The sequence below is a fragment of the Meriones unguiculatus genome, chromosome 19 (genome assembly GCF_030254825.1).
Source record: "Meriones unguiculatus strain TT.TT164.6M chromosome 19, Bangor_MerUng_6.1, whole genome shotgun sequence".
Taxonomy (NCBI): Eukaryota; Metazoa; Chordata; class Mammalia; order Rodentia; family Muridae; genus Meriones; species Meriones unguiculatus.
The window spans coordinates 49,603,072-49,627,653 of NC_083366.1; the positions used below are offsets into that span (position 1 = coordinate 49,603,072).

General features: G+C 43.4%; 1 protein-coding gene across 4 annotated transcripts in view; it reads left to right on the plus strand.

Annotated features, from left to right (window-relative positions):
• Nucleotides 1-24,582, plus strand: part of Nqo2 (N-ribosyldihydronicotinamide:quinone dehydrogenase 2) — a 43,699-nt gene that overhangs the window by 4,620 nt on the left and 14,497 nt on the right. For 2 of the 4 annotated variants that reach the window (XM_021657765.2, XM_021657764.2), the window contains exon 1: nucleotides 22,372-22,526. The exons of 1 other annotated variant lie outside the window; for it this stretch is intronic. The gene's annotated coding sequence lies outside the window, so the exon portion shown is untranslated. Of the gene's footprint in view, nucleotides 1-22,371; nucleotides 22,527-24,582 lie in introns of those variants that run through there. One more of the 4 variants, XM_060372611.1, reaches the window with a different exon arrangement.

A 24,582-nucleotide genomic window follows, 5' to 3' on the forward strand; every position in this document is an offset into this window, starting at 1 on the left:
AAAGTGAAGCAGACACCCCACCACGCAGGTAACAGGTGATTGGGCAGGAAAGGCTGCTGCAGGCTCCACCAGGGAATCTGCTCTCGTGAGGATGCTTCAGAAGCTTGCAGGCTCAACCCACATTCAAGGTGAAGCCCTTCAGCTGCAGCAGGCCGGGAGGATGGCACCAGTGTAGGTCAAAAGGTCCTTGAGAGTGTAGGCCAGTGATTTTAGCATATATATATATATATATATATTTAGTGTGTGTTACTGTGTATGTCATGTGTGTGCAAGTGCCTGTAGAGACAGAAGGGGGCATCAGATGTCCTGGAGGCAGAGTTACAGACAGTAGTGAGCCACCTGAAGTAGACACTGGAAAGAGAAGTCAGGCCCTCTGGAAGAACATTAAGTGCTCTTAAGTGCTGAGCCTTGTCTCCAGTCCCAAGCACCCCATTTTATTTTACTATAAACATTTGGCACTTCACTTCAGAATTCTGATAGAAGACTTTTGTCTTTAAGGGCCTGAAAATTGTCCTAAACCAAACCAACACTACCATTTTCTGAACATCATCCCATGAAGAATCCTGACTATTGAGCACTGGGGTAAGAACACCATCACCTCTTTACAGTCACTTTTCCCTTTGACTTAGGCAATCCTACCTCCTTATCCCACAAAATCCCAAATCACCTCAGAAGGCAGATTTCAGACTCAAGACTCTATCTGTGCTCAGTCGCTTTGAAAATAAACCCCCATTACTAAATTCTTCTCACTGATCAGCTTCCTGACTGGCCTGATTCCCTGACATGCTTCTTTGTTTTTCTTTCTCCAAAGCAAAAGAAGCTAGCTGTATCACTGGGAAATTTGTTTCAAAATGCAAATGAAGAGGGGACTACCCTCGTGTAAGACAGGTTTCAGGTGTACAACCACCTGGCCAGGAGGTCTTGGGTGACTGGTGAAGGGAGATTCATGAGGATGCCAGGAAAACTGCTCCCTCAAGAACAAAGTCAGAGACAGCTACTGAGTTTGACCACAGGAGTCTTTACCAGGAAATCTCATAAGACACACACACACACACAAACACAAACATACACACACATACACAATCAATAAGATGGTAAAATAAAAACAATGATAAACCTGTGGTGAATAGGGCCTGAAGATAATTTTTCAGCCAGCCTGTGAGTGGTACCTAGGAACACCAAGTCTTTGCAGTCCCTGTGCTGGGGGAGCTCTGGGGGAGACAGGAGCTGAATTTTGGGCTTGCATTATAGCCAGGTGGTCTTAGAGACCTAAGCGATACTTCCCTGATCAAATTCAATGGCCTTCTTTGTTGCAGGATATTTTATTATTGTACACAGAAAACCTAGTTGTTAGCAAAATATTAAAGCTTAAAGAGATGTCAGATGCAGTTAGGTGTAGCCCGAAGAGATGGAGTTTGGGTGTGCCTCTGAAAGCCTCCATAGATAAGAATGCTAAAGAATTGAAATTTCCTGCCTATTATAAGACAAGTTACCTGGAAGAGATCTTGTGCTCTTTGCTTTATGACTCAAGAAAAAGTCAGCTGGATGACCTTGAGCTACCACATCAAAAAGGTGAGATGGTTTTGGGTCCCTATTTGCAATGATAATTTATATTTTGGGTTTTGTTTTTTTTTTCTCTAATCATCTGCTCTAGCTCCCAAAGAAATGAGACAGAGACTTATAAAATTTGTTAATAACCTTTAAGTAACATAACTGGGCAGATATCCATTTATACTAATCCTCTATGCTAGTCTTGCTATTTCCCAGCCATGTGTCCTGAATTACTTGCCATGTTGCTCCTGTCTGAGCTGTTTCTACTCCATCAGGTCAGTTCTTAATTGCCACATCCTTTCTCTACCTCCTCTTCCTTCTTCTCCCTTGTGGTCCCTACCTGAATATTTGGCATACCAAATTCGGGGCGAGGACTTAACAGAATTCAAGAGGAGGTAGAGAAAGGACGTGACAAATTAAGAACTGACCTGATGGAGCTTTAACATCCCAGACAGGACCAAAATGGCAAACAATTTGAAACACAAGGTTGGGAAACAGTAAGACTAGAATAGAAGATTATTATAAATGGGAATCTGCCCAGTTGTAGTGCTTAAAGTCTCTGTCTCACGTATTTGGGATTTAGAACAGGTGACTAGAAAAAAACACTCTAATATAAATTATCATCACACCTAATGTGATGATATTATTAATATTATTCTAGTTTAATAATATTTATTAACACTTTAATATTATTCTAGTTTTATTTCCATGATAAAATGCCCTTGGAGGCCACACCACCACCGTGATGGTGACATGGGTCAGCCTGCCAAGCATGCAGGGGAGGAGCTAAAGACTTCTTCTATAGCAGTTGAACCTTTGAGAGCTCCCCCCTCTTTTGGCTTGGAAGAGCCTTTGTGGAATGAGTTTTGGTAAGAGATGGGGATTTTCTCTCTGGGCTTTCAGGAACAACACAGAAGCAACTGGCAGGGCCCAGGTAAAACAGAATTCTAGGAAAGGGAGCTAAGGACCGCTCTTGGGTTTGGAGGGACTCAAGAGAAGGGCAGACTAACTTGGTAGAATGACAGAGATTTCTAAAGATCTAGCAGTTTAGTTGTAGAATTAGGCTTGTAGATAGATATTCTATATATAGTTCAGAAAATAGTTACCTTGGTGAGCTAGCAGGTTTTTACCTCAGTTTACCACTCCTGTGTCTTTATTGATATAAATATTAGATGATTTAAAATTAATTATAATTAATATAACTTAATTTAAATTAAATTAATATGAATTAATAATACTTTAATATTATTCTAGTTTTATTTCCATGATAAAATGCCCTGGCAAAAAGCAGCTTATAGAGAAAGAGATTTTATTTCAGCTTCCAGTGCCAGAACACAGTCCATCATGCTGGGCAAGTCAAGGCAGGAACTTCAAACAGCTTATCATATCACATCCACAATAGAGAAAAGAGAAGAATGAATGCATAGATGCTCACATGCTTGATTATGCTCTGCAGAACTTTACCACTCTTACACAGCTCGGGAATTCTTGCCTACAAATTGTGCCTCCCAAAGTGGGCTGAATCGTCTCACATCAACTAACTTAATTGGTTAAGTTAACTAACCCCACAGGCTGACCCAATGTAGATAATCCATCACGGAGACCCTCTTCCCAGGTGATTCTAGGTTGTGCGAGCTTGACAAAGCTAACCATCACAAAGACGCATTTGGATTTCACATAGTAGGTTAGATGACAAAATTCGAGCTTTGGTATTCTAGAATGAAAATGAAAGTGGCATGAGATAGATAGGTCATTTATTAGTCCTCTTTGGTGAAGTGGTTACAACTTGTTTTCATTATCTTTAAATGAAGACAGGAAGCTCACCTTCTCAGTGTGTACTTGCCTTAGTATGTGTTGTTGCTGTTGTTATGACTACACTTTCATAAGAATGGAGACTTATTCAGTTTGTCATTCTAGAAGCTAAGAGGTCTAAAAACGAGGGACTGTGCAGTAGTGAGGGTCTTGTCGTTGGTGGAGACTGTGGAGCCTGATGAGGCACAGGGCTTGACGCTGTGAAGGGCATGCATACAAAAGGCAAGGACAAATGGGCTTTATAATAACCCATTCAAGAAAGCCCAGTGCCAGCCATGCCGTGGTAGCACAGCTTTTAATCGTTGCACTCAGGAGACAGATGCAGGCAGGTCTGTGTGAGTTCAAGGTCAGCCTGTTCTACATACTGTTACAGGACAGCCAGGGCTATGCAGAGAAACCCTGTCTCAAACAAAAAAAGAAGGGGAGAAAGGGTATCCTGTTGCCCAATTAATCCTTTAGTACATACATGAATTAGCAAAGTTCTCATGACCTAATCATTCCATAAAGACCCTCACCTCTTAATCCCTCACATGATTGGCTTCAGCATGAATTTTGCTGGGGACACTCAAAGAACACAATCCCTACCCTGAACCACAGAACCCCAGCTCTTATGAGGAAGGCATCGGTTTGCTGAGCTCAAGGAGAAAGCGATTGGTAGAACAGGACTCTGCTGTCTGTTATCACAGCAGCATTCCTCAGACTTTTCCTCCAAACACACACACTGGCCCTCCTGTTTTCCAGGGCCATCAGCTGTCTAAAAACAACAAGGGACCTTCCCAAGGACAGGGTACTTCCCAGCCTCTGAGTTAACCATGTAACTTCACAGGCAAAGTCCCCTAGAACAAGTACAATCTTGTTCTTCTAATTTGATGTTTGATCATCAGCTTTAATAACTTTATTGCACGAACTGTGTAGAATTGGGGAAACGGTGCCAGTGACTTGCCAGATATGGAATAGTTGTTTCATTTGTTCCATAATTGCTTATTTATTCTACTTACTGAATTGACCAGGGGCTACTTAGAGACAGAACGAGAGAAGATACAGTCTCTGGACTCAGTACAGATGAACAAGCAGATAAACTATGGTATGGTATGTGCAGTACCCTTGCTGAGTATAGAGGCAAGAACACGTAGAAGCAGAAACAATGTTTGTCTTTGGGAATATGGACCAAAAAGGGTGTCAGAGTCTTTAACACTAGAACTGGGAACTGAAGAATGAGGATGAGCTGAGTAAATGACACACAGGAGGGATCATTCCAGCTGCTTTTGACAGTGAAATTTATCTCATCAACAAAAAGCAAGCCAGGGAGTCAGGCATAGTAGTGCAAGCCTTTAATCCCAGCACTCAGGGAACAGAGGCAGGCAGATCTCCAGGAGTTCAAAATCAGTCTGGTCTACACGGAGAGCCAAGACTATGCAGAGAAAGCCTGACTCAATAAAAAGAAAAACAGAAGAAAAAAAAAAAGGCAAACCAGAGTACTCAACATCAAAATTAGGGTAGAAAAAGCAGTGCTGAAGGGTGGCTGGAATGGGAATGAGGCAGGAATGCAACATTGCCATTCTTAGAACAAAAGGAACTAAGTGGGGAATGAAGAAGATAGACAGTCTTGGGGCTTGAGGACTTGGTGAGTAAGGAAGGAGGACTCTAACGTGACTCCCAGATGTCTGACTTGGTCCAGCAGGTATATGAGTGTGACAAGCAAAGTGGAAAAACAGAAAAGGGAATAAATCTTTTAAAACTGTATTAAGAAGGTTGTGCTCAGGCCACCACAGGGTTAAGAGGATAAGTCTGTAAAGCTGGTTCTCTCTTTTCCACTTTTAGGAAGGTTTGGAGGTTGTCAGTATTGCAGGCCAAATGCTTTAGCCAGCTAAGCCACCTCAGTAGTCCTTGTTTGTTTGTTTGTTTGTTTGTTTGAGTGTTGGGGGCTGAACCAGGGTCTCCTGAATGCTAGGCAATCACTCTACCACTAAGCTACATCCCCAGTCTTCTTTTCACTTTTTATTTTGAGAAAATGTCTCAGTAAGTCACCCAAGATAGCCTTAAATTTTGTCTGTAGCCCAGGATAGGCTCAAACTCCTTTGGTGTCCTACATAACTGGGATAACAAGCCTGTGTCACCAGATGCGGAATCAATTTAAATGTTAACATGGAAAGATTGGGGTTCCATGGGATATTCAGGAGGGGTCTAGGCAGCAAGTGTCAACATAACTGTCAAATAGATATAGCTTGAAGTTACAGGCTTCAATGTGCTTTTCCAGTGGGTAGAGGGGGAGGATTCCAGGAATTTCAATACATAAAGGTGAATGTAGAAAAAAAGAGGAGAGGCCAGAGGGGCTGGAAAAGACAAAGGAATGGGTTATCAAGGACAAAGAAGAGGGGCTGGTTCTAAATAAGGACCTGAGTGGTTTGGGGCCACGAAGAAATACTGTCGAACAGAAGAAGGTGGCTAGAGTTGAGTGCAGTGGCTTTCAAATGGAGGAGGATGGGGCAAGGGCAGTTGGTCTTCTTGGAGGATAGAGAGGAGGCAGAGGGGAGACTGGAGGAATGAATGGCAGGGAAGTGGAATCAGATGTTAAGATTCTCTATGAACAGACCTGAAGCACCAGGTTTGGGAACAGGGCAGAAAGCAAGGTGGGGCTGGTGTGGTCTGGCTTAGAGCAGGAATGCACTGGCTCGGCCTCCTGAGCACGTGCTAGAGGGATCTGTTGGCACTGGAGGGAACCTGTGACCTCTGTGGAGAGTAGTGCAGGGAGGTGAGGTCAGGCTGGCAGTGTCATGTCCCTAGACATCCAGAAAAAATGATTGGTGAATCAGAAACAGATCATGATGAATCAACAAGAATTCACCTGCTCTGAAAAGAGCCAGGACAAGGACAATCATGACTCTAAATCACTGAAGAAATATGACACATGGGTGACAGGAGAGGCCTTACCCTTTCGGGACCTAAGGACACCCTAGCCTAGCCCTAAACTGCCCAAGGGTCCCAGAAACTTGGGAAAACTTCAGGTTCTTTAGCTCTGCCCACTCTTAGAGTGTCCCTTCCTCTCAGTTGTCCCTAAACCCAGCCAGTCTCCACTTGCTGCAGCCAGAGTTTAAAACCCATGACACACTCACTCCCTACTAGACAGAAGCTTTGGCCATACACTTGAGAGCCAGCATGCCTGGGAATAGGACTGGGCTACAGGGGCCTGGGATAGAGCCTGGGGCATTGCCAAGCTGAGGTCCAGAAGATAGGGGTGAGGTCACATACTCAAGAGAGTTGAGCCCTGGGAGAACAGGGATTCTGAGAAGAGGGTGGTAGTGAGGGTGGAGCCTGGATGAAGGGGTAGAGACAGAATGGGGCCTGAGGTAGACCTGGGACTCCGTTGGCCATGACCCAGAAGGACTTTGCTCAGGGCCTGACTGTGGGTTTGGGGCCTGGAGGATCCTTGGTTGAACCATGTGGGGCGCAGGCTGCCCAGGGGAGGGTGGGGTTGGAGTGGGGTGGTAGAAAAAGATCAAGTGACAATGTAACCTAGGATGACCGGTCTGTAAGCCACAGGGTGTGGCTTAAATTGTGTTCCTGGAAGAGCATGTAAGGAAATCAATCGTATCACATGTGATCTTCTTGTGCACCAATAAGTACATGCAGTCACTTTCACTGGGCAGTTTATCAAGTTTATCTGGACCGCCAGAGTCCTGAAGCTTTGTTCTCTCATCTCAATGTTTCATTAGTTATTCGAGCCTCTCGCTCAACCTTAGGATACTTTCGTAGTTTTTTATGTAACACAAACTGGGCTCCGGATGTATGTCAGCTGGAAGAGTGCTTGCTTCCCTTACATTGAACTCTGGCTTTGATTATATAAGACCTGGGGAAGTGCCTGCATTCCCAGTACTCAGAGGGAGTACAATCTGAAATCCTGGGTACAGATAGAGTTCTAGGCCAACCAGGGCTGTGTGAGACACGCACTCTCTCTCCAAAGTAAATACATAAACAACAAAACTACAAACCATCTAACTTTAAGCGTGAGTCCTTACAAAACACTCCTGCAGTTTCAAAGGTCTAACTGTTCAGTTACTTTAATGTCCGGTTCTCAAAGTGAGCCAAACCATAGGGAAAAGCTTTAATATTCAACTAGGGAAACAGAACTCAAATCTAGAGGTCTTCCTTTCTATGCCTGCTGGGTGTCAGGCTGTGGATAACAAGCTGATGGTGTAGGGTTAAAAGTATTTACCAAATCAGAACTGATATGAGGTTTAATGGAGAATGTGTATTACTGGAGAAACAGAAACAAAGAAAGAAAATTCTCAGCAAGAATCTCCCATTTGAGATGGAAGAGTGCTACAGGATTGATTATTGTACATAAAAAAAAAAAAAAAACCCTAATCATTAACACAGTATAAAAGCCTAAGTGGATATTGCATTTGTTAGATGCAGCTTCTTGGGTATGCTTCTAAAAGCCTTCATGATAAGAATGCTAAAAAGTGGAAAGTTCCTGCCTATTTTAAGGCACATTGCTTAGGAGAGGTATTGCGGTCTTTGCTCTATGGCTGAGCCAAAGTTAGCTGGGTGGCCTTGAACTTTCCTACCATAAAGGTAAAATGGTTAGGCCCCTACTGACATGGCTTGGAGCCCCACCAACACCATGACAGTGACTTAGTTCAGTCCGCCAAGGGTGTAGAGGAGGAGCTAGCTCTTTTATAAGTAATTGGACCTTTGGTAAAACTTTTCTTTCTCTCTCTTTTGGCTTGGATAAGCCTTTTGGGGGAGCTCCAGATAACAGATAGAGATTCTCTCAGGACTTACAGGGACAAAAGAGAAGCAGTTGGCAGGACACAAGTAAAACAAAATTCTAGGAAAGAAAGTTAAGGACCCCTCTCAGGTTTGGAGGAGCTCTTGCCTTAAAGAGAAAGGCAGATGAGGTGGGTAGGAAGAGATTTTTAAAGAGCTAGTAGTTTAGTCATAGAATCAGGCTTGTAAACAGATATTTTATACATAGGTCAGTACTTCAGTTTATGCCTCTCGTATCTTTATTGGTATAAATATTAGATAACTTAAAGAGTTACAAAGGGGGTCCTTTTATATCACTGGGGGAAGTTACTTGGTCTTAGAACATGAGACATTTGTGTGATGTCATATCTGGATAGACAGGGAGTGTTCTTCTCAATCTCCTGATAAGTAATACATTTACAGACATCATGAGATGGTTCCCATGAACCATAATGAGGCATTATGGGGTCATGAGTTACTGGATCAAGCTTGAGGTAATCAGGTCCTGCTGTTGAAGTGAGGTTAGGGGGTGCTTTCATTTTTGGCCTTTTTGTCTCTACAGTTTCCCTTGACAGATCTACAGAGAGAATCTCTAATCCTTTATGCTAGTCTGGCTACTTCCCAGTCACACACTCCAAATTACTTGCCATATCAGCCCTGCCTGGGCTACTTGTTCTCCACCAGGTCAGTCCTCATGGCCACGTCCTTTCTCTACTTCCTCTTCCTTCTTCCCTCTTCTTCTACCTCATGGTCCCTACTGGAGACTCCTCACTGGGAAGCAAAATTCTGCCTACTGTCCTCTCTCACCTCGCTATAGGCTCTCCAGCTTTTTTTGTTTGTTTTGTTTCAAGACAGTGTTTCACTGTGTAGCCTTAGCTGTCTTAGACTTGCTTTGTAGACCAGGATGGTCTCAAACTCATAGAGATCCACCTGCCTCTGCTTCCCCACGTGCTGAGATTATAGGTGTGCACCACTGTACCTGGATCTCTAGCTTCTTTATTGAACAATCAGAGATAATTGGGGAGCAAAGTTTATACAACATTGATCAATAAATGCCCACGTCTAGACTGTAACCAGATCTCGGAGCATCTGAATACGCCACACCAGACCAACCCCAACACCTTTCCCTTTCAGTCCAATAAAGAGCTCTTTCTCTTACAGTTATAAACTACATACAGTAAGAACTATTATGAAAACCATCATGTAAGAATTGCATTCACTTAGGAGAAAGTACTCTACTGTCTATCCCAGCTTGGTGAGTTCAGAGCTGTGTACTTAGATCCTTTTCTATCATAGTTTTAATTTACCAACTTAAAAAAAACCAACTTAGACCTAAAAAACTATCTTTATAAAACATTTTCTTAAATCTTGAACAACTTAAGCTTCATTGTGAGACTGTAAGTATCTAGTCTTCAACCCCATCAGAGACTTGAGAAGGATAAATATTATCTGAGTGAGCAGGAAGTACAGAGCAAGCAGCTTCCAACATGTAGAAACAACAGAGATGGCTGCTGCCTGGACAGTCGAGCCAAGTTTCTCTGCAACACTGGGGCATCATCTTCAGAGTATCTGTTCAACTCTGAAAACATATTTCCATAATGAACTAAACTAGTATCTAACATGACCACGAGTTTGGTTGGCTTCTAACTTGCATTTCTTAATTATCCTAAACAGTTTGTAATAGTAGTTTTCAAAAGGACTAGAACTTCACATTGCATCTTTAAATGAGTAGTATAGTTACAATACCTTATACAAGAGTTAAAACACACACACACATATATATATATTATGTTATAACAAAAACAAACTTAATTTTTTATCCATATACAAAGATAAAGGGATAAAGGCCAAGTCCTAGGAGAGCTAGCTGTTTCTCTTGCTGTCCAGGCTCTATGTGACAGAAAAGTACAGGGCTTAGCTGCAGTCCTGGCTGGAAAAATTTGTAAGGCTAGACCATCTGGGGTTGGCTGCTTTGAAGCTGTCCTGGAAGTAAGTTTTGATGAAATGGTAGTCTGGGAGGCTGGATCTAGCAAGATGCTAGAATAAATAAGTCTCAGTATCGTTGAGGGTGAATCTTGTCAGGGGCACTGTCTTGTCAGACACTTTGGTGTCTGATCCTTTTGTTCTATAAACATACAAACTTTCATGGGTAATATAGATTTTTGCATTAACACATGTATGGAATGTGCAATGTGCACAAATCATCTAAAGATGGTTTTCTGCTCTTTGTTTGAACAGGTGAAAGGCATCTGTCTTTCTTTATAAGTTAGTTCAGACCTATAACCAAGCTGCAATATAAATCTCCATCCATACCATATGAAAGGAAGGCATAAGTCCTGAGGACTCTGTAGTCAACAAGATTTATTGGCTATACAGAGACATTTTCTCATGTCTCAGCCAGTCTCAGAGCTGTTCCTATGTAGAGCGATTAGCAATACTTGTTACTCGTTTTGTTGGTCTTCATTTCTTTCTTTTTTGTCAGCAGTCAATATCTTCAGTGACACTCCTCCCTGGCCCCACAGTCATACCCAATTTTTATCAATTTGGATGAAATCCATAGTGTTTCCTCTCCTGTTGCTATAAATATAAAACCTCTTCTCCAATGTAGCACATTTTCTTCCTTCCATTTTGAAGTTAGGACGTCTACTGGCTGATCCAACTCAGCAGTCCTTTCTAAAATCCAGTGTTTTTCAACATCTATGCTACTTGTCTCATTAACATTTTAAAATTTTAAATTCAACAGACCATTATTTAATCTATCTCTGGGAGATCCCATATCCCTCTTCTGCTGTATAAGCATTTTTTTGTAAAGTTTGTAAATTAGGTTTTTCCCCTAATTGCTTGTCCTGTAGGACTGAACGATATATCTGTAACATGTTCTGTCATCATGTCTAAAATTTGCTGTATTCTAATGGATACCATCTGCTGTACTATCATCAGCTTCAATCTGTAAAGGCATTTCCAAGATAGTCACCACCTTTAATAAATGTGTAATCTCATTATCGTTCTTTTCAGAGTTCAAGAATTCCCATTGGAATCATGAATATGAATATGAATCAATGGTATGTGCACATTTTTTTAGTTTTCCAAATTTCTGTAAAAATGACACACATAAGCTATTATATGACATTGCTCTAAGGTTACATTGAAAAGAATCTTTATTTTTAATTCTGTATATAGACTTTTATCTAGTAATTGATCCTTGAAAATATAAATACAACATCCAGTTTGACCACGTTGGTTTATGGCTGAAGCTTTTTGTTCTAGCATCTCAATGGACTGCCATTTTGCTATTTTGTCACAAGGTGGCGCTGTAGGCCTTAGCTTGGATTCTTCTGAAGTGCCCTCATTCTAATTTCTTTTCTACTGCCTCCACACTAGCATTTTTCAGTCTTCCTCTTCTCTAAGTCTTGTTTTATTCTTATCTCCTTTAAAGAGAATATATACAACTGTAATCATTACTGGAAAATAATTATTCGTATGCTGATAAGAAAACAAAAAACAGATGGGATCCAGATACATTGTGTCATTGCATTGTTTATTTTTTTAACACAAAATATTTTTCTTTGTAATCTCTAACTCTCTCCTTAAGGACTTCCCAAGTATTTTACAAAGTCAGTTGACTTTTCAGCTTTCCCAGCCTTCTCCACATCTGTAGCTGACCAAGTCTCTCTGCTGCTCAGCTAGCCTCTGAAGGGCTGCTGGCAACACCCGGGTCAGTCCAGAAGGCAACTTAAAAAGCCTCAGCTCTTTATTGCCAGGTGATGCTTCCATACAGTACACAAGGGAGCCTCGCTCCACAGATCAGCAAGGTCAAGTCACTGGCACTAGATCAAGGTCTTCTTTCTTCCGGGATGGCTTCAGAGCTGAGAAGGGCTGACAGGGGCTGACTGGCCCTGTTGGTCTGTCATAGCGTGTAGGACCTTAAGGCATGAAAGGTTTGAGTGGCACTTTGGAGAGGGGAAGGGGTGGTTAGCACAGATGCTGGTGGTAACATGATATTCCTAAAACCAGGCCATCTGGAGCTTACTGGCCTGTACTCTAGAAGACACAAATTCAACTAAAAGATTTTCAAGGAGGCAAGGGCAGAAACGAAGAACTATGCTGGCAGGTAGATCTAGATGAGGCACTAACCAAACACGGAGCCAGCTCTCCGAGGCTGACCCTCTTAAATAATAAATTGGCCTTTGGCCTTGAAACTGCATAGTGCATTATTTCCAGAGAAAGCAGTGCATTGCCGTGAGGCAAGTAAGCCCCTGGGCTGCCACACTTGGGAGACCAATAGCTGTAAAACTACACCCTCAACTGGTAAGCAAGGAGATGTAAGGAAACAAAGATGTTTCTGGTCAGTTAGGAGAGTCCAGTGGTAGGGTTCACTCCTAATGTATATAGCTTACTGGGTTCATCTGGATGAAGGAGCTGATACTTGCTGGACTCCAATCAGGAGCTAAAGGCGATCAAAGCCAGCAAAGGAAAGTGTGGCTCGAGGGCATCACAGATGTATTTGAGAAGGGGATAAAGGGAGGTGACTGTGAGCAGGGTCAGGAGGGTAAGAGTCCTAACAGCTAAAATAACACCATGTGGTGATTCCGGGAAGGCAGGGGAAGAAGGATGATGACAGCTTTTGCGAAGCTGAGGAGACATGCTAAGCAGAGCAGGGGTGGGGTAGGGGCAGAGTGGCAGGAGAAAGCTGCATCAAAGTTAACATGTGAGGGGCTGGTGAGATGGCTCAGTAGTTAAGAACACTGGCTGTTCTGCAGGTACTGAGCTCAATTTCCAGCAACCACATGGCTCCTGACTATCTACGAAGCGATCTGATGCCCTCTTCTGGTATGTGGGTATACATGCAGACAGAGTACTCCTACATTTAAAAAGAAGTAAATTCATTTTTGTTGTTGTTTGTTTGTTTGTTTTTTCTTGTTTTTGGTTGTTGTTTGTTTGCTTGATTTTTCCAGACAGGGTTTCTCTGTGTAACCTTGGCTGTCCTAGACTTGCTTTGTGGACTAGGCTGGCCTCAAGAGAGTTCCACCCGCCTCTGCCTTTCTGAGTACTGGGATTACAGGCATATACCACAGCGACAGCATAAATAAATAATTTTTTTTTTTAAAGAGTAACATAAGAAAGAAGCTAGTTGACCCAGAAAGACTGGAAGGACTGTCTCGCCTGGGCCTCACACTCAAGAAAAGTGCAGTATACAAACACAAGAGAGGTGGGGCTTTGTAAATGACCTATAAAGTGCCAAGGATTCATGACTGGGTGCTTTTGGGGGCTCAGCTAACTAGCATACTCCCATTCCCTGGAGTGGTTTCTCTGTCTTAACCTGTCTCTGTTTCTAGCCATTTCCTGGCCTTTGCTGTAGGTAGCCAAGAATCTGCATGTGGCCTGGGGCTTCAGATCCATGCCTATAGCACCCGGTGAATCAGCCGGAAGAGAGGTAATCACGCCATTAGGGTTTCTCTTAACAAAGGCCTGCATGAATCGTTATTCCTTCTTTCCTTGAACAATTGGAAATGACAGGCACATTTCCATGGGAGACTGAGCAGGGCCTTTAGAAATCAGATTCAGCTTCTCCTTCTTTTCCTTTCCCCAGCTGAAGGTACCCCATGGCTAGATCCAGGTATATGCCTGCACCCTCTTCTGTCTCTCCATGTTAGGATATAAGTCCAGGAAAAGAAATGTACATTGCCAAGGACAGCTGAGAAGATGACCCTCAGAACTGAGAGGCGGGGCTAGAGGGATGACTCAGCACTTAAAAGAACACTTGCTGCTCTTGCAGAGGGCCTCCCTGGGTGTGATTCCCAGTGCCCTGAGGGCAGTTTACAGTTGTCTGTAATTCCAGTTCCAGGGAATCTGTCACTTTTCTGACTTCCTTGGGCACTGAGCATGCACAGGGTGCACACACATACATGTGGGCAAAATACTTATACACATATGATAAAATAAATATAAAATATTGGCTTACACTGCACTCAGGGTCAGCTGATTTCGACCCAGAGAAGAGCATGTCTGATTGCATGCGGGTTGATGCCCCAGGTCCCGCCTCTGAGAAAAAGGTATCAGACGGGTCTGATGCTCTTTGGGTGGATGACACCTAAATGAACATCGGTACAAAGTCCCAATTTATTTCTAATATCAGAGATCAGACCTCTACTCTTGCCTGATGCGTCTAAAACAAAAAGGGGGAACTGTAGAGAGCTGCGTAATGCCTCGCCTTAAAGATGGAGCTGGTTTCTGCCTTCCACCTTCCCGATGGTGAGTGCTCTCTGTCACAAACAACTACATATTTGGCTAAGGCTGAGGATCTGGCTTGCTTCCGTGTATGTGGACCTATCTGCATTGCCTACATGGCACGCTGGGGTTGGCTACCCAGAGGCTATTTAAGCTGTGGGCTGGCTTTCCCCAGGGTCCGAGGATTGTTCAAGGTTCCTGAATAAACTGCATTGAGAAAAAATATATATATATTGGCTTACATGTTTAGACTCTTTGGTAGATTCAACTACTCTTTGAGATGGGTTAAACATGCCCCTTCAAGGTGAAAATCGGCTTATCAGTACTTAAGTTTCAAATCAGAATATTGTTCCGAATAAAGCTGAGATTACAGCAAGCTAAAATTTAGGTGAACAATTGTATGTATTTCAACATGTTAGTTAAACACAGTCCCATGAAAAGTGAAAAATATATATCCCAGTTTTTCAATCTGGAACCAGAATTTGAAAACAAAATTCAAGGTTTCCAGGAAAATAATATTTTAATATATTTTCAACTCCATTTTCAGCCTACATAACTATGTTACCAGTTTTCAAGCAGAACACACAAAGATGCAATCTGACATTTACCTTAAAAAAAAAAAAACTTGGTTAGGTCTCTTTACCCAGTTTTTCTAAATCCTGTCTCTCCAAGACAAAACTATCCCTCCATTCCCATCACAATCTATTCATGTCATGGCCTGATGGCAGCGGCTTGCACTTGTGAGCAAGTATGGGACTCACTCTGTGAACCAGGCCATCCTCAAACTCATAGAGACTCGCCTTCCTCTGCCTCCTGAATGCAGGGATTAAAGGCGTGGGCCCCCACTGGCCAGCTGAGTGTGTTGAGAATGAAGCATATCTAATGAAACTGAACCCAAACCCCCGACGAGCACCTGAGCACTCGCACAGACTCACACTGATGATACCTACATGGAAGCAGCTGCTGATGCCCCGGGTCCCCAGATACAACGCCAGACAGCACTCTAGGTTGTTGCCTTCGTTTTACTTACATTAAAAATAGTTTTTAAAAAAATAACCGTTTCGTTTTTTGCATATGTTCACTTTGGTGAGGAGGGTGCAGATTGCCAATCTTGGACTCGCATGTTGATTTTATTTTTGAGACAGGGTTTCTTTCTGGAGTCCTGGCTGTCCTGGAACACATGCTGAAGATCAGGCTGGCCTCGAGCTCAGGCATCGGCCTGCCTTTGCCTCCTGAGTGCTGGGATTTAAGGCATGTTCAACCAAGCTTGGATCCACTTGGAGATTTTAAAAGACGCTTATGAAGCCAAGTGGTGATGGTAGTGCATATCTCTAATCTCAGCACTCCTGAGGTGGAGGCAGGTGGATCTCTGTGAGTTCGAGGCCAGCCTGGTCTACAGAGCTAGTTCCAGAACAGCTGGGGATACACAAAGAAATTCTGTCTCATAAAACCAAAACCAAACCAAAACAACTTTTATGACATAATTAATATTGTCATGTGAGGACTTTTTCCTTCTCTTCACTGGCAGAGAGGTGTAGGAAAACACAGGCCCCCTTTTTTTTTTCTCATCATCAGTTGTATCTGTATATTTATTTGTGTATTTGTATTGCATTTGTATTTCTTTCCCAAGTACTTGTATATTTGGGAAAAAGCCAAGAGTTCGGCCTTAATATTAATCACCACTAGATGGAGCTCTAGGGGTTCCTGAGATAGGGACAAAGACCATGTCTTTTATCTCTTGGATCTTGAGATCACCTCCTGATTACCAAAGACCTTGGAGTACATATTTAGTAAAGCAGGCAAAGGATTCTAGGGCTCCTTGATCTCGTTTTTGAAGCTCTTGCCCAGTATCCGGAGAGACTTACAAAACCTACAGGCAAGAATGGCTTGGCACCCTCATTCTCAAACACTGGGGTGTGGTTTCAGCTAGCCTAGACTGAAAGAGATCAAGGTTTTCAGAAGTGGTGTGTTATCTCCTGTAACTTGTTAAAATTAACGAGTTTCCTAATGGCCTTTTTCATTCCATCCAGTAAACAGACCATTATATGGTTTTGGTTGGACCTCCTTGATCATTTCGTGCAAGGGGCCTAATAAGACCAGCAGGGCTTCATGTCAAGCTAGACAGTGGAGCTAGCCAGGTTTGTAGCTGAGAAAGTCAGTCTCATCAGCCCAGGCTCACACTGTAGGCCACACATGAAGGCAGCAGGCAGTTGGGGTGAAATAAATTTTCTGCCAGGTCAATTCAACAGCTAACGTGAGCCTATGGAATTAGTTACGAATGAAGGTTGAGGAATCATTGCTAAATCACCCTAAGACTGTATGGAACAGTTCAGACATAGGCAAGAGGGCATGTACCAATTGGTGCCACCTAGTGAAGGAAAGGAAGGATACCTTCTGTAGGAGAGGGGCCCAGTTTTCATACATCACCTCACCCCAGTTCTCTGTATGAAGCTGCCGAGAGTGGGATGGACAGAGTGTACCGTGGTGAGGGGTAGAAGCTCGTTGGTTACAAGGGGTAAGTCTTGGTCTTAGTACACTGACTCCTGAGGCATGTCTTAATCTGACTTTAGAGAGAAGCTTTACAAACAAAACTTAAGAGACAGAGAGGGACTCGCCCTCTGCAGGTCTTTGGATCATAAAGTCTGGTGGGGGTGGGGAACAGGACAAGGATGGGGGCAGGGATGGAGACAGACATGACAGCAGCACAACCTTTGTCAGTCAAGTGTTCATCTCCTGTTGCTGGAGTTCTCATGGTCAAGGCCTGAGTCTAGCAGCCCTGACAAGTTAGGCTCAGCCGTCCATCCTCAACAGAGCAATTAAAGAGATGAGCAATAGCACAGAGAAAGGAGATTTATTCTTTGTGGCTCCTGGAAACAGGAACAAAGAGGTCCAGTTAACTGGGCAGGGTTTTCCAGCAGAACAGAACCAATAGTTATAGTGGGATTTATTTAATTGGATTATACAATAGGGCCTAAGTAATCCAGTGATTGTTGTCTACATACTGAAAACATGGAGAACCTAGTAGCTATTCAGTCCATGAGGCTAGTTGCGTCCAGAGTCCCAATATGACGCTGAAGTCCTCAGAGATCCCTGGAGAACCTTAGGTGTCAGGGAAGATAACGGCAGCAGCAACAATAAAAAGGTAAATGCCCTCAAGCAGGCACCGCTGTCTTTTCCTTGGATCCTTTACTTCTGGGCTGATATGGAAAGTGCCACCCAGTCTCCAGGCGAGCCTTCATCCTGGAAATGTTAATTTTTCCTGGAAATGTTCCCACAGACCTATTCAGAGGTGTCTTTTAGTTGACTTCAGATCCAAGCCAACTGACAATCAAGATTAACCATCCTGGGCTGGAGACGTGGCTGAGCAGGTTAAACATTGGCAGCTTTTCCAGAGTAACCAGGTTCAAGCCTCAGCAACCACATAATGATTTACAACTGTCTGCAGCTCCAGTTCAAGGGGATCTCCCGGCCTCTGCAGCACCAGGCACACATGGAACCTGTCCACAGGATGAACACTCACACATATAAAATAAAAAAAGACGTTTAAATGCTAATCACATTATCCATTGACCTCTTAAATCCATCTCTGGGGTACTGATGTAGGGTCAGAGTTTAGGATGTTGTTTAACTATTTAGTTAGGTAGTTTAGAGACAGTTTGCCGTGCAGACCTGGTGGGCTTGCTCTGTAAGCATAAGGACCCGAGTTTGATCTCTAGCAGGAAGTAAAAGCTGGCACTGCGGTAGCTCTCACTTGTTATCCCAGGGCGGGGGGGGGGGGGGGCGGGACAGACTAGCCCTGGGGTTTGTTGGTCAGCTGGCCGAGCTGAAGTCAAGGTGTTTGCCAAGTTCATTGTTCATTGAGAAGCCTGTCTCAAAAAACGAGGTGGGGAGCTACTGAGGAAGACGCTGGATGTCGACCTCTGTACAGGAACATGCACCCGCACTCACACAGAAAAGAAGAATATTCTTTTTAAAAAAATAGCGATGATCCAAGAGGAAATTTTAGTCTTAGTTTCCAGGATTAACTAGCATTTTAATATGCCAGACTTTTTCCACTTCACATGGTTATACTTAACAGAATGCGACACAAATCATTCCATCAGGAAGGAAGCTGGAAATTATTTCAATTGGTGAACATTTTACTTAGTTTCAGCTAAAGGGAAATCCTCAAATGACCAGTTTTTCTTTAACAGTTGATTGTTAATTTCCTACATTCTAACTAAATGTTTTACGAAAAAAAATGGAAAAAAAAAGAAAGAGGCAAAAGCACTCATATATTAACGTAGTTCACAAATCATCCTCAGATATTCAAATTCATATATTTATATGCATATACATGTATATATATACACGTATGACTTGCCAAAAATGGTAATTTTGGCATGAAACACCTTTGTTTTTTTAATGATACAGCCAGAGGTTTTACTGCAATTACTTTCACAAACTCTGGGACAGTTTAAATTTTGCTCCATGCTGCTTTAGGCACAAAATGACACAGAGAAATTACATTAATATATAGTACGTTCAGATAATATCTCACAAGTATAAAAAAGAGTAATCAACAAGAATTTTCCCTTGGGTGCACTAAGATAGTTCAGACTTAACCTTCTTATGGTTATAAAATTATAATGGGTATGTCCTCAGCATCTTTGTTTCTCTGTGTTCTCTGTGTGCGGGTTAAAAACAAAAAACCCAAACGGCTCAGAAGAGTCCCAGAAAACTACGGCTCATTTCAGCCTTTTTTGTCATACTGCCTAAGCCCAAATAACAGAACTCCAACATCACAAAAACCCTGTTGTAGTTTGAACGTAAAAATTTCCCCACAGGCTCAAATGCTTAACATTCTGTTTTGGAGTACTGTGAAAACTCCAGGAAAAGGAACCTTGCTGAAGGAAGTGGGTTAGTAGGGGTAGGCCTTGAGCATGTATAGCCTAGCCCCATTTCCTGTCCTCTTTCTGCTCCGTAACTGTAGACACAATGCAACTAGTTACTTCGTAGCTCTTCTTAAACTGTGAGCCCCAGATCCCTTGTTTCATCTCAGCATATATTTGATTGTAACAGTGAGAAAAGTAATGAATACAATCCCAAATGGTTCAGCAGAACCTAAACAGCTCAAAGAACCTCCAAACCAACAGGAAGACAAACCTGGAGGTGCACCAAAACTGAGGAGGAGTTTATCACAGGCCAGACATTGTCAAGAGTCCAAAACAGGAGCTGGACAGACGGCTCAGGGGTTAAAAGCACTTGCTGCTCCTACAAAGAACCTAGGTTTGGTTCCCAGCACACACTTTAAGTGGCTTACAACCGATTCTAACTCCAGGGCCAGGGGATCCAACTCCCTCTTTTGGCCACTGCAGGTACGTCCACATACGTGGCACACACAAACTCATACAAGCATATATGTATACATAAAAAAAAATCTTTAAGAGTCTAAACACTGCTTAGCTAAATAAATAAGAATGAAAATATGAAGTGTTGTTGCCACTAGCTACTTCTTAAAAGGCTTTAAACAGAACTGCCATATGCCCAACAATTCCATTCCTAGGTATATACACAACAGGACTGAATACAGGAACGGAGACGGATAAGCACACACCAATAGTCAACATAGAATCATTCAAAATAATCAAGCATCTTGTCTAACAACCTATCAATATATGAATGGATAAGTAAAATGTAATATATGTGCACATATATATATATATATTCATCTATAGAAAGGAATGAAGTTCTGGTAGTCACTACATCATGGATGAGTTTTGTCAACCAGAAAACTCGGGCTTCAGAAGGGTAGAGGGCACTAGACTCGTAGTAAGCGTGAGCAGGTGTCGCTCTCTGTTCTTGACTCGGATGCAATGTGACTAGCTGTTCTGATTTCCTGCTGCCTTGACTTCCCTGCTGAGATGGACTGTACTCAGGCTCGTGAGCTAAAATAAACCCTTTCTCCCCTAAGTTGATTTTTCCTCAGGCTGCCTATCACAGAAATGCAACTGGAACACCAAGAGAATTAATCAGAGGAGAGAAAATGAGGAGTTGTTGTTTAACGGTGTATGACAAACAGCTGAGGTAACATTAAGGCAGGAAAGGGTCCATTCAGTGGATGGTTTCAGAGCCTTAAGCTCCAGATCAGCTAGCTGTTGTCTTCTGGCCCGTGGAAAAGCTAACTATCTTAGAAGAGAGTGCATGGGGAGGAGCCTGATTCACCTCAAAGAGGCACGGAACCAAAGAGAGAGGAGAGAGTGCCAGGGAACCCACTTCCCTTCAGCGGCATCCCCAGGGATGTGACTGCTTTGCACAGGCACCTCCTGCAGCTTTCACCGCCTTGCAAAAGTGATAAGGCTCTGATGACAAGCCCTCAGCATGTGGACCTCCGGGACAGTCAAGATCCAAACTATGTAACAGAAAAGGAGTTTCGGTTTGGAGTTGTGCAATGGTTTTGGAAACTGGTAATAACAGGAACTAAAGATTGTGGATGTAACTAAAGCCACTTAATTTTACACGTAAAACACGCACACAATGATTGTTATTAGAAAGTTCTGGTTCTCAAAGGAAAAGAAATACTTTTAGCATAAGGGAAATAAAACCCCAAACAACTTCTAAAGGAGGCGGCCTGACTAGTGTGGTCATCTTTTAAAGTAAATGCAGTTTTCCATTTTGTTCTGAAATAAAATACGCGAGATTGGGAGTTGAAGAAGGCTCTAACAGGCTTTCCTGTCTCCATGCCTAATTCTATTTGTACATTTCTTCAACCGGAAACCCCGCCCCAAGAAGCAACGTTTGCTATCAGTGCTATTTTTATCTATTTTGAGAGCACCTGAAACTCAGCATACAGTCTCAGTCTTATTTGTTTGCTGTAACTGAAACAAATACTAGATTGGCAAAAAAAAAAAAAAAACAAAAAACAAAAAACCTGTTTTTTGTTTGTTTGTTTAAGATTGTGCTGGTAGTGAAGTGTCCTATTGTTCAACTTCTACTCAGCTTTCACCATTATAAACACTGGCGAATACCATTCAGCTTCTAGTGCCCGGTGGAGAGCAGCTCCCTTAGGGTGTGTCTGAGTTCTTCTTGTCACAGATGGTACCGTACTCCAGTCATGCATGATCACAGGTGCTGAGGCACCCACACCTGCAGCCATACTACAAAATGAAGACCATCTTCAGGTCAGGGCTCACAGGCAGCCCTGCTGGGGAGTGCAGTAAAGATGCCACATTCCACCTCTAGATACAAGGAAAATGGTAGCAGAGATATCAACCACATCACCACTCTTTGAACTGGTAAGATGTCACTGTGAGTAGGAAGCTGAAAAGCCAACACCAACACACACACACACACACACACACACATTCACCTTACGTGTCCACCAGTTTCTTTTCCCAGCTTCTCCAACTAACGCACTGGTTCCAAGACTTTTCACCTTCCAAGGGACGTCCTTGCAACATTTCGTTTTAATTAATTATTTTATTTTGACCAGTGAGGACATCTAGCAAAAGTATCATACCATGTAAGTGACACTGATGGCCTAGGCAAAGAATGTGTCCCTCAACACAAATACTGTTTTTGCAGTTACGGCCATTTCCCCTCCTAAATCTTGGCAACCACTCTTCTGATTCCTCATTCCTGTAATTTGCTCTTTCAGGCAGGAAATAGAATCGTGAAATCTTTTTGGATTGGCTGTCCTTGCTCCGGGAAATTCCCTGCAGGCTGGAGCTGGGTGTATTCACAACTCCTTCCTTTTTTTGACTGCCTTTGTAGCACACGGTGGGCATTTTGTTCTGTTTTACCCAAATAGATGCAGTGCCTGTGTGGGATAGGGTACAAGGCAGAAGGGTGCCTCTACAGCCCCCTGCATAGGCTTCCTGCCAGCCTCCTTCGGCAAGAAGCCAAACTGGTTCTCACCACAACCACTGGAGCCCAGAGCCGGACGGAACTGGACAGGGAGACTAGGGGAGGGAAAACTGAAGTCCAACAAGCGCCACACTGACTGGTCAGACAAGGAGTTGTGGGCGGGATGTTGCCCAGAGGCGGCCAAAGGTCAGTGTGCAGGCGGGGCGAGGGGCTGGACCCAGCGAGGGTAAAGCCGCCCTGGACCCCAGTGCGCAGCTGCGGTGCCTGCAAGCATGGTTTAGGCGTTTGTGCCCGGGAGTCTGGCAGTGTCGAGTGTGCTGCGCTCCTTCCGTGAGGCAGAGGTGAGAGTCTGTTCACTGCTTCCCCAGGGCGTGCACGTCCTTCCCGCAAGCGATATTGGGGGAATACAGCACAGAAGAAGTACCTTCTGGTTTGTTAGCTAGCAAAATAGACCATGTCCCGGAGGTTCCTCGCTCCTTGAACCTTTCTACAGGATGAAGTATCTAGAGGATAAAGGTCCAGGTCTTGTTTGCCAGGAGCCGTTGCATTTCGTCAGCCCACTTCTGGATGGAGAACAGCTGCGGGTCTCTTCATATATATATATATATATATATATATATATTTTTTTTTTTTTTTTACCAAAGGTTTCGTAAAGTCAAAGCGGAGCCCAGAGCAGTTTGTACAAGGTGCCTTCCCTTACCCTGGCGCCTTAAGCAGTTGAGGTTCATTCTGCTTTCAAGGACGCTGGCTCAAAAGAAACACCGGCTTCTATAACCTTAATGTGAAATTAGCAGTTTCAGTAATCTCTAATCTCTGGAAGCCTCAGCCAGAGAGGTGCAGAAGACTGAACTTGTCTGAACCATAGAAGCCTCTATATAGCAAAGAGTATGTGTGTGTGTGTGTGTGTTTGGGGCGCGCGCGGGGGGGGGGGTGTTTCTAGGGGGAGGAACCCAAATGAGCACAGAAAGCAGGAGGGCAGTAATGTCACTACAGGATGACATGTTAGCGGTAGAATGGCCAAACAGAACCTGCTGGTGTAGAAAGGAGCACAGAAAATGATACACTAAAAATATCAAAATAGCTGCTAGATGTTAAGACAAAAAAATTATGTTTATCTCTAAATATCAGAGCTCATTTAATGTGGCTTATGGGTTACAGGTTAACAACCGCAGACCCCTCCCTGTTAAATCCGAAATCACCACATAGAGACCACCACTCACAGGCAGGTTTCAGACCACTTTACAAAATAGTGACCCTAGACAGAGGAGTGACAGGCCTTTTTATTGGAAACAGGGGAATTGGAGCAAGTGTTAGGTAATTTAAAACCTTATTGGTGGGTGCTGGGGAAATTACAAGGAAAGATTCCTGACTGGCTTGCATTCAGGTGGTTGATGGACTGCTTTTCTTTATCACGAACATTTAACTACAGGATGAGATAAGGCTGCCCAGCACAGTATCCCCATCCTGAGATAAGACATTTTCCCGTTCTTGTGGTTCTCTCCAGGCTGTTCCTTGGTTAGGAGATTTTATGGTCTGTTTCTAGAACAGGTGACCTATGGCCTAGTCCCTGGGACTGGTGGACTTTTCTTGTAAAGTCAGGCCTGGTCCTGAAAATGGAGACAAAATGGAGTTTATGTCGTCCTCTCACCCCCCCCCCCCCCCGACACACACACAACAACAACAACAAAAAAAAAAACCTGGGTAAGGTACAATTTCCATCTAAGGAGAGCTATCAGTACATGGCTGTATCTGAGGGTGAAGAACCTGTATCAAGAGACTTTGATGTTCCCATTTCTTACTCTGCAAGAGTTGAGTAAGGAAATTCAACTCTGATGCAACCACCCTCCATTTACTGTAGCTGTGCAACGGGGCTGAGCAGGACAGCTAGGGGTGATGAGGCAAGGGTAGGCTGGAAATTGAGTGTAGAGTGTACCTAGAGGTGCTGCCGTGAGTCCTAGCTAAGGTGGCTCTGGGCCCTCACTTGGGGAATCTCAGGCTGTATTTTGCTCATCTGCAGTGGCCATGGGAACCTTGGTGGATCCAGCCTAGGATACCATCTTTACCCTGCCCTATTACTCCGTTATTCCCCAACCCCGCTCCTTGGCTGCATCGCATTCCACTCACTTCAAACCAGAGCCCAGCTAAATAAAGTTTCTTGCTTTTTCTTGAACTCTCACAGGGTCATTACTTGACTTCCTGCCTGCTTGCTCTGCCTGACTTCTCTCTTGCCCCAGGCTTTTGCATGGCTGGCTCAGGATCACCGTTTACTCACTGTCTCTGTTCTGACACCCCCTCTGTGATGAAACAGGCAGAGGAAATGTGGACTTGTGTTGTCTACATAATGTTTAGTGACTGAGATAAGAGAAAGTCACTTGATTAGTGCTCTGCCAGAGAGAT